Source organism: Camellia sinensis, chromosome 1 (genome assembly GCF_055761805.1).
Source record: "Camellia sinensis isolate YWXY chromosome 1, ASM5576180v1, whole genome shotgun sequence".
NCBI classification, from domain to species: Eukaryota; Viridiplantae; Streptophyta; class Magnoliopsida; order Ericales; family Theaceae; genus Camellia; species Camellia sinensis.
In genome coordinates this window covers 49098454-49113033 of record NC_138961.1, presented here as the reverse complement: position 1 = coordinate 49113033, position 14580 = coordinate 49098454, and positions in this window count along the sequence as shown.

The following is a 14580-nucleotide window of genomic DNA, read 5'->3' as shown; positions in this document are numbered from 1 at the left end:
CTACTGAGAAAGAACAACAGGTTTGCTGATACTTTATCAACTCTATCTTCTATGATAGACATCCCACTAGGAGTCCATATGTGTCCAATTATCATTGAGCAGTGATACATGCCAACTTATGAAACCCTTGCCGCAATGGATGAACTGCAAGACAAGAACCCTTGGTACCACGATATCTGGAACTTCTTAGACAAAGAGGTTTATCCACCAGGGACAAATGCCAAGGACAAAATGGGCATACGGCGAATAGCCATTCAATTTATCATCTACAGAGGTAAATTGTACAAGAGAGGTCATCTGGGAATGCACAAGTTGTGTATCGAAAAAGAGGAGTCAAAGCGTCTGATGGAGGCCATCCGTGGGGGAGAGTACGGAGTGCACATGAACAGAGTAATGTTAGCCCGAAAGATTCTCAAGTAAGGTTACTACTGGTCTATCATGGAGAAGGATTGTATTGGTTTTGTTCGGTGATACCACAAATGCCAAATTCATGCCAATCACATAAATATCCCGCCGTCGAAGCTATACAACATGACTTCACCATAGCCTTTCTCAGTCTGGGGAATTGACGTCATTGGAGCAGTCACACCGAAAGGATCGAATGGGCATGAATACATTCTGGTGGCAATTGATTACTTCACAAAGTGGGTGGAGGCTCAATCTTATGCATTGTTGAAAGCAGCGCATGTGGCTAAGTTCGTCTGAAACAACATCATTTGCCAATATAGAGTCCCAAACGAGATCATTTCAGATAATGGCTCCCACTTCAAGAAAGAGGTGATCGACTTGTTAGAGAAATACAATATGGCTTTTCACAAGTTATCTGCATACCGGTCACAAACCAACGAAGTTGTTGAAGCTGCCAACAAGAACATCAAGAATATTTTGCAAAAGATGGTTGAGACCTACAGGGACAGTCCAGACAAAATGCCATTCACACTCTAGGGTTATAGAACTTTAATCCGGACGTCTACAGGGACAACTCCTTATTCTCTTGTCTACGATGTGGAGGTTGTTCTGCCAATTGAAATAGAAGTTTCGTTGCTGTGAGTTATGGCTGAGTGTCAGATAGCAGAGGCGGACTGGCAACATAGTAGGTTTGAAGAATTGATGTTGTTTGATGAAAGAAGGCTGAAAGCATTGTACCATGTTTAGGGTTATCAGCGCAGGATTGTTAGGGCTTTTAACAAGAAGGTTAAGTCCCGGAATCTCAAAGAGGGGGATTTGGTGTTGAAAGACAACCAAGCTCCCATCCATGATCCCAAGGGCAAGTTCAGACCCAATTGGACTGGTCCTTATATCATCAAAACTATCTGGTCGGGTGGAGTTGTTATTCTCATGCACCTAGATGGCCTAGAATTTTTCCAACCGATCAACATGGACAAGTTAAAGAATTACTATCCCTGAGAGGCTTGCTAGGCCGAAAACCCGGAAGGGTGACCTAGGCAAAAGTTAGAGCACAAAAAATTAAAAACAAAGAAAAAATGAGCTCGCAAGGTTGAAAAGCCTAAAGAGCGTCCTTGGCAAAAGTTAGAGCGCAAAAGGAGAGAGTTAATACTCAAGTGAACCTGAACCGAACTACGTAAGGCCTGATTCCCATCTTCGGGATACATAGGTAACTTCATCCTGAAGTCCGATTGTAATCACCTCCAACTCAACTATCCTGTCCATGTGTTTGATCAGGTCATCTTTGTCTATGTTATACCTGAGGGTTTGGTTATGATCTTTACTCCAAGAGAAGAGGTGGTTACAATGTTGAACAGTGATATTCAATCAAGGGGCAATTTGTGATCTTTAGATTCAGGGTTATACATCTTGAGGATTGATTCTGTGTGTGTCCGGTGGTGATCCTTTTCGAAAATGGTTTTGGAAAGTTTAAATAAAAGTTGATTTTGTTCAAATTTTACCTTTTACAACTTAGACCATTTTTGGACCAAAAAGGAAAAATTTCAGGGCACACAACTTTAATTTCATTGATTTCAACATGAAGTTCTCTAACTATCTGATATAAATCAAAGTTATTTTTATTACATCATAAAAACTTGAAAAGTAAGGTCAAAGTCATAAACTAGGGGCATAGATAAATCAGGTGATCCAGCGTCCCCTACTTGTGCTTGTGGAAGCTCCTAATGCCAAAGTGGGCCCGAATTATGCCTCATCCTCGAGCCAAGCCAAACACTTGCCAGAAAAGGCACAATTGAAACTAGGGGAAGGGGCCAGAAGCTCTCTCGTCCTCCAAGCAGTGAGGTACCTAGCCAAGTGTGAACCTCGGATGGGGAATGAAACTAGGTACTCTACCCCTTCATCTGGGCAGGTCTGGTCATGCCCGAACTAATGTCTGAACCGGAAAGGGAAATAGAATACACAGTGTGTAAGGCCGATCAGCTGTATGCCAGGTTGCCGAATCATGCTGTAGGTCATTTTGGTCAGGTTAAGCTAGGGGCAACACCAAGTAATATCAACAGTAGACCTATTGCATATCTAGTGGAACCACCATCCCTTGTTAGGGAAATCTACTAGCTATTGGCGAAAGAAGTACGCTGAAGCTGAGCATGCAGGGCAAGAGTCCACTACCTTCAGCTCATCCATTAGCCACACTTGGGGAGGGATGAAAGAAAAGGAAGATTAAAGAATAGAGAGAAGTATGTTGAGAGAAAAGTGAGAAAAGGGCTTTTAAAGAAAAATAGAGCATGGGTGTCGAGTGATGTGAGAAACACATATGAGAAAGGGCCGGAAACATTATCTAAAGAAGTAGAAGACTCCCCGCGAATTTGGTAGTCTCTCGCCGATGGAAGGCGTCTAAGCCCATCAAAGGCTCGGCCAGCACCAAGCCAATGCAACTCTTGTCTTCTTTCAAACTTTTGACCAACCGAATGTTGGAACCACCGAAATTAGGGGTGAGAAGGAAATGAGCCAGCATACATAAGCAAAGGGCGTGTTGCCGAAAACCCCACCAAAAAAGGTTGCCTCGGTCACTGACGTCAGAAAATCGATGAATCAAGCTGGAATGTCCAACTCTCCGTTGTGAACCAAAGAACGAGCCTCATGTGGAGTGAGCCTACACATTCATCCCAAAGCTTGGATGTGGCTGAAATGGGGTTGATGTATGATTTTCTCATCGCGCCGGGATTCCATTAGTGCCTGAAATTTTTCGATTGTTGGGCATATCTCTTGTCCCCCGAAGCTAAAGACATGTGTAAATGGGTTCTAACATCTAGCTGCAACATGAAGGAACGGAAAACAGAGCAAAGAATGGCTCAGCAGGAAAAGTGCATTTATGCTGAAATCCCCAAAATTCACCTTTTCTGATCCGCCTAAAGTCGCAATCCAATCCGAGAGTTTTTAGGTGAAAAATGGCTCCATTTGTGAAGAATTTGCAACTGAAATGAAGAAATCACGAAAGCTCAACCTTTTGTAGAAGATAAGGCAGTGAGTGGAAGCCAGGTGTCAACAATCTAGAGGTCCTTCATATTGATGGCCGGCAGGTAGCCGACAAGCCACGTTGGTGGCCAACAAGAGACACTGGTGGCCAGTAGACCACCTCTTATGGTCGGCATGTGGCCGGCAACCTCTATTTATGGTCGGCACTCTCTCACTCTGACCTGCTGTCCACCTGTGTGTTGGGCAGTGCTGGAAGCATATGTTTTGTTTTGATTTTTGAGTGTTTTAAGGTCTTATTTTGAGTCTTTTCGACTTTAGCAAGTTTGTTATTTTGTATTTAAGTTGTTGTTGCGTTGTTTTTTGCTATATCAAGTTGTATATTGTTTTGTTTATCGAGTTGTATATTACTTATTGTATTTCAGTTGTTGGTCGGTTCATTACCTGATTAAGATTTTGTTTCAATCAAGAGTGTTATCTTGGCCAATTCGTTTCTATGTCCTTTTCATGCTATATGGTGCTCATGATGTAAAATACAACACTTTTTTCAAAAAAAAAAAACTACAAGGTTTTATTCCAATCATGTTTTTAAAAAAGAGGAGTACAGGTTTTTAAAGCAAATAGAACCTATCTAAAGCTATACAGTGTGCTAATGCTACCAACAAAAGAAACTAAGCAAAAGTACAAAAAATTAGCGCCAGTAGCCTCATGCTCTAGAGGCCCTCTTCATCCTCTTCCTCGGGCAAGAGGACTCTGGGGCACAGTTTCCATCAGCGCCGTTATTTAAAGCAGACTCTGAGCCAGAACTAGAACTAGAACTAGAACCAGCATTGTCTCCGCTCTCTGCCCCGGAACCCTCCTCAGCATCGTCGCCTCCACTCTCGGAACTTGAGCCGGTGATATCGTCTCCACTCTCGGACGACTCAGAATGCTGACTCGCTGCCTCCTCCGAGCCACTGGTCTCAACATCGTCGTCCCTCAAAATGGGCTCGGAAGGACTACTCCGGCCTTGAGCACCTCTACCTCTGCCTCTTCTCCCTACTACTGAAGAAGGTACTGTTGGTCTTGGTGCTGCTGCCGTCGCTGGTGCTGCCGATACAGCTGGAATTTGGAAAAGACAGTTGTCAACATATCAGTTATAGCGTGTATATCAGATGCCAGCATGATATGCAGAATGAGTATATGCAGAAATCAGATACAGTATGAGTACAGTATGAATACAATGTGTAAATGCAGTGTATCAAATTAGTGCAGTTTGGAACAGACTACAGTTGAAATGCCAATGTATCGGTGGAAAATTGATAGCATGAAGCTTAAATTGAAGAAAATTACCTGGATACCGTAGAGACTGAGCAGCGCCTCTCTCCTCTATACCATGCCCATCAGGAAGGCTATCAGCGCAAGAGCCCTCCCCATGTACTCTGTGGAGACCTGTAAATGCATTTGGGTGATCAGTGTCTGCAATGAACATATCTAAAATGAAATGTGGGGTGCAAACGTAAAGAATGGTCCATACTTGAGTCGAGTCTCGAACCCCGACAAACTCGTGACCAGCCACTGCAGGCTCAATCGTAACTTGGTAAGCATGTCCAGTATGCCACCAGTATGTTAGCGCGGTCAGAAGCTCTGGCCAACCGGTCCTCTGCCTCACCTGGGAAGCCTCTCTAGCACGGGCCCTAGTCGCCTTGGTCACTCTAGGCATCTCTCTCATAACAGGAGCTCTCGCCTCCTCACCTCCACGAGTACCGGTCAGAAGTGGCATCAGATCTGTCTAAATGAAGGTCGTGTAGTCACCCTCTACTCGGAAGTAGTTAGCATCCAAGTCCATCATAAACTGAGTGACCTCATCAATGGATAGGTTATTTACTGAGCGCATGGACTCTAGCGGAGCCATCGGGACGATTGGGTCAGGTAGGCCCACAGTTTGGTGTATGAACCGCTCGCTCAGGAACCAGGCCCTACAGACTAGGCCCTCAAGTAGAATGTGAAAGCGAGAAATGGCCCAGGCCCCAACATACTGGTCTCGAATCCCCGCTGGCATCATGGCCCATGGCTGTCACAAGATCTGCAAATAGAAATTGTACAGTTAATTAATTGATGTCAGTTTTAATGTATATCAGAACAGTGTTAAAGCAAAAATGACAGTGTTTTGAGTTACCTCATGGACAGCTATCGTGTCAAAGTAATGCCAAAAAAATGTGGAGGTCTCACGGGTCCTACGTTGGAGCTGGCCGTCATACCTCCATAAGTAGGGGACTGCCAGTGGAAGCTCCTCTATGGGCTATGGGGCTAGAGTCAGAAAATATGCATAGACCCACAGCTGTAGAGAAAATGCAGTGATATGTGACCAATACAGGTGTTGAACAAATATAAAAAGTGCAAAGCAGAAAGCACAGGTGTTGAACAGATGTAAAGCAGGAACTATAAAGCAGAAAATGTAAAGTGCTAGGAGGGAACTGAGATGTGTACCTCCCAGGCTCGCCAGTAGCCTCCAATCAAGTCTCCTCACAAACGGGAGGTTGAGCTCATGTAGCCATATAGGGTGGCGAGGCTAGCTCCGCCCCAGTCATAGAAGTGAACCCGAGGAAGGGTCACTAGGGCGCTCAGCAGATATAGGCCTACGATGTTCCACCTATTCGAAAACAAGGTTGTACCCAAGATGAACATCAGAAAGCCCTTGGCGTACTGCTTTATCCCCTTTATCATCTCGGGCTTGGTCCCTTTAAACTGCTCCACAAACTAGGTATATCTGACTGTGTCTATCTAGTATAGAGGTGGATGCGCTCCCAGTAGCTCAATCCAGGCCGCCTTCCACTCTCCTATGTCTGTATCAAGAGGGATCGGATCGCCCCCTACTCCTAAGCCAGTGATCATGGCAAAGTCATAGGGAGTCATCGTCATCTCTCCGGTAGTGGAGAAGTGGAAGGAGTTGGTGGTGTCCCACCACCTCTTCACAAGTGCTCCTAACAGGGGACGGCTAGCGATGACCCACGTTAGTCCGGAGCAAAAGAGGCCGAAGCTAACCTCATCTACAATGTCCCGGACTCCAGCGAGGAGCTCGTCATACCAATCTTGTGCGGTGGTAGCACCGTACCCTCTAAAGGCACGAAACTCGCTCTATGGCAGAGAACAAATGCAATAGATAAAGAACAGATGGATCAGATAAACAGTGATAATAGGATAGTCAAGTAAAAGACCGTACAAGAAATGCAAGTAAAGAAGGGCAGGAATGCATGAAAACAGAGTTCATACCTCAACAACAATGGCTGACAGGTGAGAAGCTGGCTCCCTCAGTAGGAGGTCCTCCAATGCACCGCAAGCAAACTCAGTGAAGCGTCTGATGCCTTCGGCAGGCAAGATATGTGTCTAGGGATGGTATCTCTCTAGATCGAAAGGTCGTACCCTCAACGGTAGCGACTTTGGCTCGGCCTCAGGCTAGAACTCTGCCTCAAGGTCGGCCTCAAGGTCCGCTGCTGGCTCTACTACCTCAGGAATAAGTGGAAATATGGGAGGGAATCTCTGGAAGAGCCCCGTCATATGGTAAATCATCCGCCATCTGAAAATGGGTACGAAGTAGGTGAAAGAGTGAAGAAAATGCTAAAAAGAGGGTAAACTTGCAAAAAGTCAACCCTAAGAGAGAGAAAATGGAAGAAAAAATCAAAGCCTGGGAAAGTTCACCAAACCCGAGAGAAACTCGAGGAGAACAAGCCTAGAAGGGTGAAAATGAGGAAAAAAGGGTCGAAATCAAATTTCAATCGATTCAAAGTGAAGAGAACCAAGAGGGTTTAGCGAATCAACTTCGCGTGGGGTGTTGGAAAACACGTAGAAAGTGCAAATTTAGAGAGAAGGAGCACCTAGAGAGAGAGAGGAAGCAATTTTGACTTTAGGGTTGTGAGGAAATGAAGTGTTGAATTGCATATTTGAAGACCCGTGGTGAAAAGACAAAAAAAGGCCCCGAACTGCCATCGGTGGCCAGGATGGGTCTGGCAAGGCCTATCCGTGGCCGGCACCCTCCTCCTGTGGCCGGTGGCCTCCCTTGGAGTCCTAATGCTATTTTGTGTCCTTGGTTTCCAAGAACTGTAGGGATGGTTCACTGTTGGGTTCAGATTGTCTCTACGGAAGCTCAAAACTGTATTTTCGGTGCACAATGTTCGTCACTTGTCAACATGAACGAGGTGTATCCTTTAAACATATTATAACTCTTTCGAGAGGTAAATCGGAAGTTGTTATTGAATTTGTTTTTGTCAAATTATGCTTTTGTACCTTGCGTAGAATATGCATTTCACTTTGTTGCATAAAACATGCATGTCACTTTGTTGCATAGAATATGCATTTCACATACGTTGTTGCATAAAATATGTGTTTCATGCATATTGCATGCACGTCTTGCATCCGTTATGAATCACGCATAGAATATGCTTTCGCTCTTGTTTCACGCATAGAATATGCTTTTGTTTCTCGCATGGAACATGCCTGCAATTAACATTGTATCTCTGTTGTTTGTCTTCCATAGAACATACATTCTTTTTGTATCGCACTAGTTAAGTTTCTTTCTTACACAGGTAAACGATATTGTATGTACGGTTCATTCAGAGGAGTTCCAGTTGAAGTCTTTGTGCATCTATTGCACTTGTTCACTTTATGTACCTATCACACTTGTTCACTTTGTACATCTATCGCACTTGTTCACTTCGTGCATCTATTTCACACCTCTCTCTTTTACCTCGGGACGTGCGAAGCACGCACCCGAGTGGTTGTTTCTCAAGACGCATGAAACGCGGCCCTAGGCAGGTTTTACCTCGGGACGTACGAAGTACGCACCCGAGTGATTGTTTCTTAGGGCGCATGAAACGCAGCCCTGGGCGGGTTTTACCTCGGGACGTACGAAGTGCGCGCCCGAGTGGTTGTATCTTGGGACGCATGAAACGTGGACCCAAGCGATTTTTGTTCTTGTATTTTGGGATGCATGAAACGTGGACCCGAGCGGTTTTTATCCTTGTATCTTGGGACACGTGAAATGCGGACCCGAGCAATTTTTGTTCATGTTTCTCGGGACGTGTGAAACACAACCCCGAGCGGTTTTGCTTGTTTCTCAAGTTGCATGAAACGCGACCTTGAGTGGTTTCTTGTTCTCTGGACGTGTGAAACACGACCCTGAGCGGCTTTTGTTTCTCGGTTTCTCAGGATGTGTGAAACACAGCCCTGAGCATTGTTTTCTTTCCTCATCCTGTGTTGGCATGGTTAGAGTGTGTTTTGGATCTTTTCGCTTTTAAGCTTGAAGCTACTCATTCATATGTTGTTATCTTATTATTGCTTATTACATCAAAACGCATGATTATGAGTTTTCAAAATAGCTGGCTTCACGAAGCGTGTGAGTCCAGCTTTCAAAGTTGCATTATACATATCATTTTGCATCTTGCTCCAGAACTACGCTGGTTTGATTCCTTACAAAGGGATACGTAGGTAGCCTAGGGGCGCAACCATTTATTTATGTCTTAATTGTTTGTCCAAGTCTTACGGCCTTGTCAAAATGGGTCGTCTTTGGGCTTTGACATTCACTCACGTCATTTCATGACTCCGAGTTCTATCAAAGAGGGGCAACTGTAGACTCCCCATTTTTTACGGCCCTTATGACTTGGATGCCATCACATGCACACCCGATGATGAGTCTTTCTGCTCACCAGGTGCTCGAAGTCCTCAGCGGAACACCACAACTTTGAGCGTTTCAAACTTTGTACACCTGTTGCCTCATTCTTGGACCAACCTTTGGTTTTCGAGCCTGCAGCCTCTAGTGGCCTACCGGCTAGCCCTTTTAGGTTGTCGGTCATCACTTCTTGGTTGCCGGCTTGCTGCCGACCACAAGTGTATTTTGCAGATATTTTATGCTAGTTGTGCCAGTTGTTTGCACAGATGTACCCATCTATCCCCACGTGTAGGGCTGGATCTCCTTGAGGGAATTTCATGTTTTCTATATATAGGAAGCCCCTCTCTCTTGTAGCAAGATTAGAAAATTTTAAACTCAAAAATTTTCCTCTCTCTACAAATTCTCTACACTTTTGCCTACAATTCCTTAACCTTTAGCTATACACCCTTAACCAAATCTTCACATCTTTGAGCTAAGGTGTCTTTGAGCTTGCTTTGAGCTCTAAAGGGTTTTGTTTGCTTGGTTTTGTTTGCTTGGTTTTGTTGCTTGGAGTTGCTCTTCTCTTCAAAGGTATAAGACTTTGCTTATAGCTTTGTTTTATTTTCTTCTATTCCTACTGTTTTTCTATTGTTTTGGGCGGTCAAAAATTTGTATTTTTTGGGCTAAAGCTTGGGTTTAAGCCCATTAAAGATTGGGGGGTTGATAGCCCTTCTTTGTACCTTGTTTTGGAGGCCTTTGCCCTTGTGTTTCCCACCCTTTTACTAGCTTTTTCCAAGCTTTTAAGCATTGATTTTCAGAGTTATTTCAGTGGCCAAAATCATGTTTTGAAGTCCAAATTTAGAGGGGTTAGCCTCCTCTCCTTGTGTCTTGCTTACTAGCCTAGGTTGTGCCATGTTTTAGCATTTTAATCTAGCTTGTTTTAGCTCAATTCCAGCATGTTTTAGGACATATTTTAGCCAGCTTTAGCACTATTTTGGGTTGTAGTTTACATTCGAGCTTTGTTTTGCATGCATCTAGTGTAATAGTCCTCATAAGCTTGATTTTTTATGTCTTAGACATCACTTATTTGAGTTGATAGCACTTATTTTTGGCTTTTCATACTTTATTTCAGCATTAATAATCTCTGCAACCTCCCTCTTTTCTTGGCTTTTAATTTTGGTTTGAAAGTGGTTTCAAGTCACTTGTTTGCCCAAGTATGAAATCGAGGTTTCATACTTAATGGTTTAATCCCTTAGGAGGTTCATTACCAACGGTATGATGCTTCTTTCATACCCAAAGCAGCTTGTGTTTTGAGCCCTCTTTCCATTAGAGGACTTTAATTCACCTTTTGGACTTAATTAGATTAAAGAATGGTTTGTATATTAAAATGAATAACTAAAACTTGGGACTTGAAGTGAGCAAGATAATATTTGGTTGTGTTCAATCGGACGTTAATTGAACACATGGAAGCATGAACCACTTCATACTTGCTTGTGATGAAGTGATCCAAGTCTCTAAGGTTAACTTTTTCCCTTGATCATTCATGAAATGGAGGAGGCTTGTGTCTTATTTTGCATTTATTGAACTTGCACACTTGGTTTCACTAGCCATCATGCAATGAAATTGCATCCATTGATGGTTTGTGAACCAAAGCTTGCTACTCCTTTAATTTTCTCATGAAAATGAGGGATAGGTTGTGCAAACAAACCCTTGAAATACCCTGTATATGCTCCATTTGTCCTCTATTGCAGCAACATGAACCTATGCATCAGTGGCCGGCAGGCCACTTTCCATGGCCAGCAGACCACCATCCATGGCCGGCAACCTTCAACCATGGCCGGCTGGTGGCCGACAACCTTTACCAGTGGCTAGCCAGCCACTGATGCAAAATTCAGTAGAGTGTTGGTAAGGCAGAGCAGAGTGAGTAGCAGAGTTGGTGTTCAACTCTGCAAACAAAGGCATTCAGAAGTAAAACGGTGGTCTTTTCGAGTGGAAACCGAGCATGCGCATGCACATCCCTCGTTTCCCGAGGCGTAGTAGTTAGTTGTTTAGTTTAATCATTAATTACACCTGCGTTGTAATTATTTAATTATTTAATTAGTTGGTTAACTAGTTAGTTAATTCAAGTGTTATAATAATTAGTTAAGTAGCTTAGCTAGTTTATCTATTTCGGTTTGTAATAGTTAGCTTAATTGGCTTAGCTTAGTTAGCTAGTTAGCTTAATTTATTCGAACTCTCCTTCATGAGAGCACAATGTTGTAATAATGTTTATGTCTTCCAACCCCACGTCTTTCTTCCTTTTATTTACCAGCTTATAATGCTTAGATTAAGGACATCACATTTCAATTAGCATATCACATGTTTGCATCCATTTGTATTGCATGCACCGAGGCTCGGTTCATCATTCTAACTGCATTGTTAGTTTCAATACTTCTTTGAATACGTGCTCAGACCGCATGTTATTTACTTGTTTCATATGCCATATTAATAGCCGAGCCTAGTAATTGCATATCACATGTGTTGCATTAGTTATATTGCATAAGTTTGGATCATGCATTTTTTCTAACTTTGTTTTTTTGGCTTAGAGTACTAGGTAAGCTTTTATTAGCTTTAGCATATCACATGAGTGTGATTGTTGCCATATTCAGAATGTTGCCATGAGGCTAACTACTTAAGTGCTATAACTTCTTGAATGCCTATGGATGAAGGCTTATTGCTTGACTTGGAATGATTCAATGAATGTACGTTTAAGCCCACTTTGTCAATTGGCAAATTCACAAACTTTATGCCCACTTTGTTAAGTGGCAAAATCAAACCCCTTTTTTTGAAAAACAAAAATGACATTGAAATGTTCCAATTCTTGTAATTTTAGTATATACTTGTGTGCGCATCACATAGTAATGCTAGCTTAATAAACCAAAACAAGAGCATATAACATAGATAAGAATCATATCATAATTAGTAGAAGCCGATCTTTGATCGGGCGAGTGGGGGTGCTCAAATGTATTCATGACCTTCCCCCCTCGTACCTAAGTTCCCGAGCCAAGACAATCTTGATGACAACGGACACATGGCCTTTAGCACGAGTCATGGGTTTCCTAAATTTTCCCAAAATAAAATATTTAGGTGGTGACTCTGTATCTGGCAAAACAATCCAATTTTGGCATTTTTTGATTCAAAATCAATTTTCCAAATGATTTTCTAAATTTGGACTCTTTGGTGTTTATCTATTTCACATTGCGCTTGTGAGATTAGATTCAGAACCGCAGGAGTCCAAACTGTAGGGCTTATTTCGAGTTTCTGAAAGGGGGCGCAAAAAAGGCAAGCTACACTTTCCTTTATTTTCTATGTACATATTATTATCTGCTGCATTTATTCTCTTAGTTTTTGAAATCTATTTTCTAGCCAAAATTTTTATTACCCAATTCACCCCCTCTCTTGGGTTGCTTTCTTGTATAATATATTTTTTTTCTCAGTAGTTGGTTAGAGCAACCGTCGAGCGTGAAAATCAAGCATCTAGTACTTTTATAGACTTTGCATACCGTTCGAGCGACCAAAGCTTCGCTCGAGCGAATTGCCCTGTTTTCAGAAATTTTGCAGAGTGTTTCAATGTGCATTCTTGCATCCTCAATCCATCTTAGGCATTCTTAAGCCATGATTTTGGCCATATTAATGAGGATAAGAGTTAGAAACACGCGTTAAGGTAGAAGAATGATAAGTTAAGCACTTATGGGACGTGTGTTCAATGTGTATATGTTACGTGTTTGTGTAGGTCACATGTTATCGCCCGCCTGATCAGTTTATTCTATCTAATTAATATGTTCTACTATTGGAGCTATTTGAAAATAATAACTCTGTAAAGCTATGTTTGATTATAAGTGTAATAACTCGACCCTCTCACATGCTTAAATCTCTCATTAAATGTGTGATTATATGCGTGTTTATATGTTTGACATGAAATTCCATGTTTTAATGTGTGAATTATATGATTATGAAATTATATATGTCGATTATGAGAAAATCTGTTGAAATTACAACCTTTGGACTATAAATTGAAAGCCTTAGAGGCGTGATAAACGGAAATTGACTTTACAGTTATGATTAGCGTGATTTTTAGAACATAATATGAAGTTTTGTAAAAATTTTATTTGTAATAAATTAAATTGATTTAATTTGGTCATAACTCTTAATTAAACTATTTGGACCCCAAAACTCAAGTCTTGTAGATATAAGAGATACATATATGAGCTTAGGTTAGCACTTAGATAAATCTCCTGGAGAAAGAGAGAGAAGAAGAGAAGCGAAGGAAAGAGGAGAAAACTCAACCTAAGTGGGAGGATTGAAGGAAATTGAAGAATAAGTCAAGGATTGGCTCAAGGTAAACGCAAATACTCTAAACCTCTCCTTAATTGATTAAAATTAATCCTTAGAATGAAGTTTTTAAACCCATAGAAGTTAAGGTTTATAAGTTACTACCATGGTTGAATTTATATCATGAAATTGAACATGTAATCTTTGGATTTGGTTAAATAAAAGGTTGATCCTTAGGTTTTGAGTTGTTTTGAGTAAGATTGAGAGAAATTACCATCTAATATTTAGTTTCACATGCTTCGAACTCATTTATGTATATGCTTGTATATGTATAACTATAGTTGTTTTGATTAACCATGAAAAGATGAAAAAGTGGCAGAAAGGTAGCAATTTGTGTTGTGTATGTACAATTAAAATGAGCTAGGATCTAATTCAGCTTGAGGTTCACGTGTATTATGATTATATATTATGTTTTTGAAATGGAACTTGCTTGAATTAGAGCCATGAAATACCTTTGGAAAGCTGAAATTGTTGAATTTCGGACTGCTCACATAGAGCCTAGGACTTCACGTGCAGGGCTTATGACCGCATGTGCGGGATGCACAGCTGCACGTGCGGGGCTCACAGTCATACGTACAGAAAACAAGGGAGACAAGTGTTGGCTTTTGAAATAAATGACGTGCAAGGCCGCACGTGCGGCACACCTCTCCGTAGGTACGGTGAAGGACCTCCACACGTGCGGGAAGAGAGGGAAAATTATGTTGCTTTCTAACACCCCTTTTGACCTTCTGAACCTGTTAATCTATATATTTTATACCCCTAAAATATGTAAAAATGAATAGAAAGTGAACGGAAAAAAAAAGAAGGTAAAAAGCTAAGAAAGGAATACATTACTTATCAGTTTATGTGTGGGATGTGTAGTTCATTCGCTAGAAGGGACTACTACACGACCGAATCATTGTGAGTAATAGTACTGTAAAGATGTACTTACATGTATTTATTTTGATACGTTAATGTGCAATTCTCTGAAGTTATGTTATTTGAATGAATGAGCTACAAGAATTGGAATATGGAATGTGGATATGAGATGAGGCTTATTTATGGTATAATATATTGGGCCCGAGGTCGTTCTATTATTATTGGGCCCAAGGCTGTTATGTTATTATTGGGCCTGAGGCCGTTCGGTTATTATGATTGGGCTTGAGGCCGTTTTGTTATTATGATTGGGCCCAAGGCTGTTCTGTTATTATGATGGGGCCCGAGCTTGT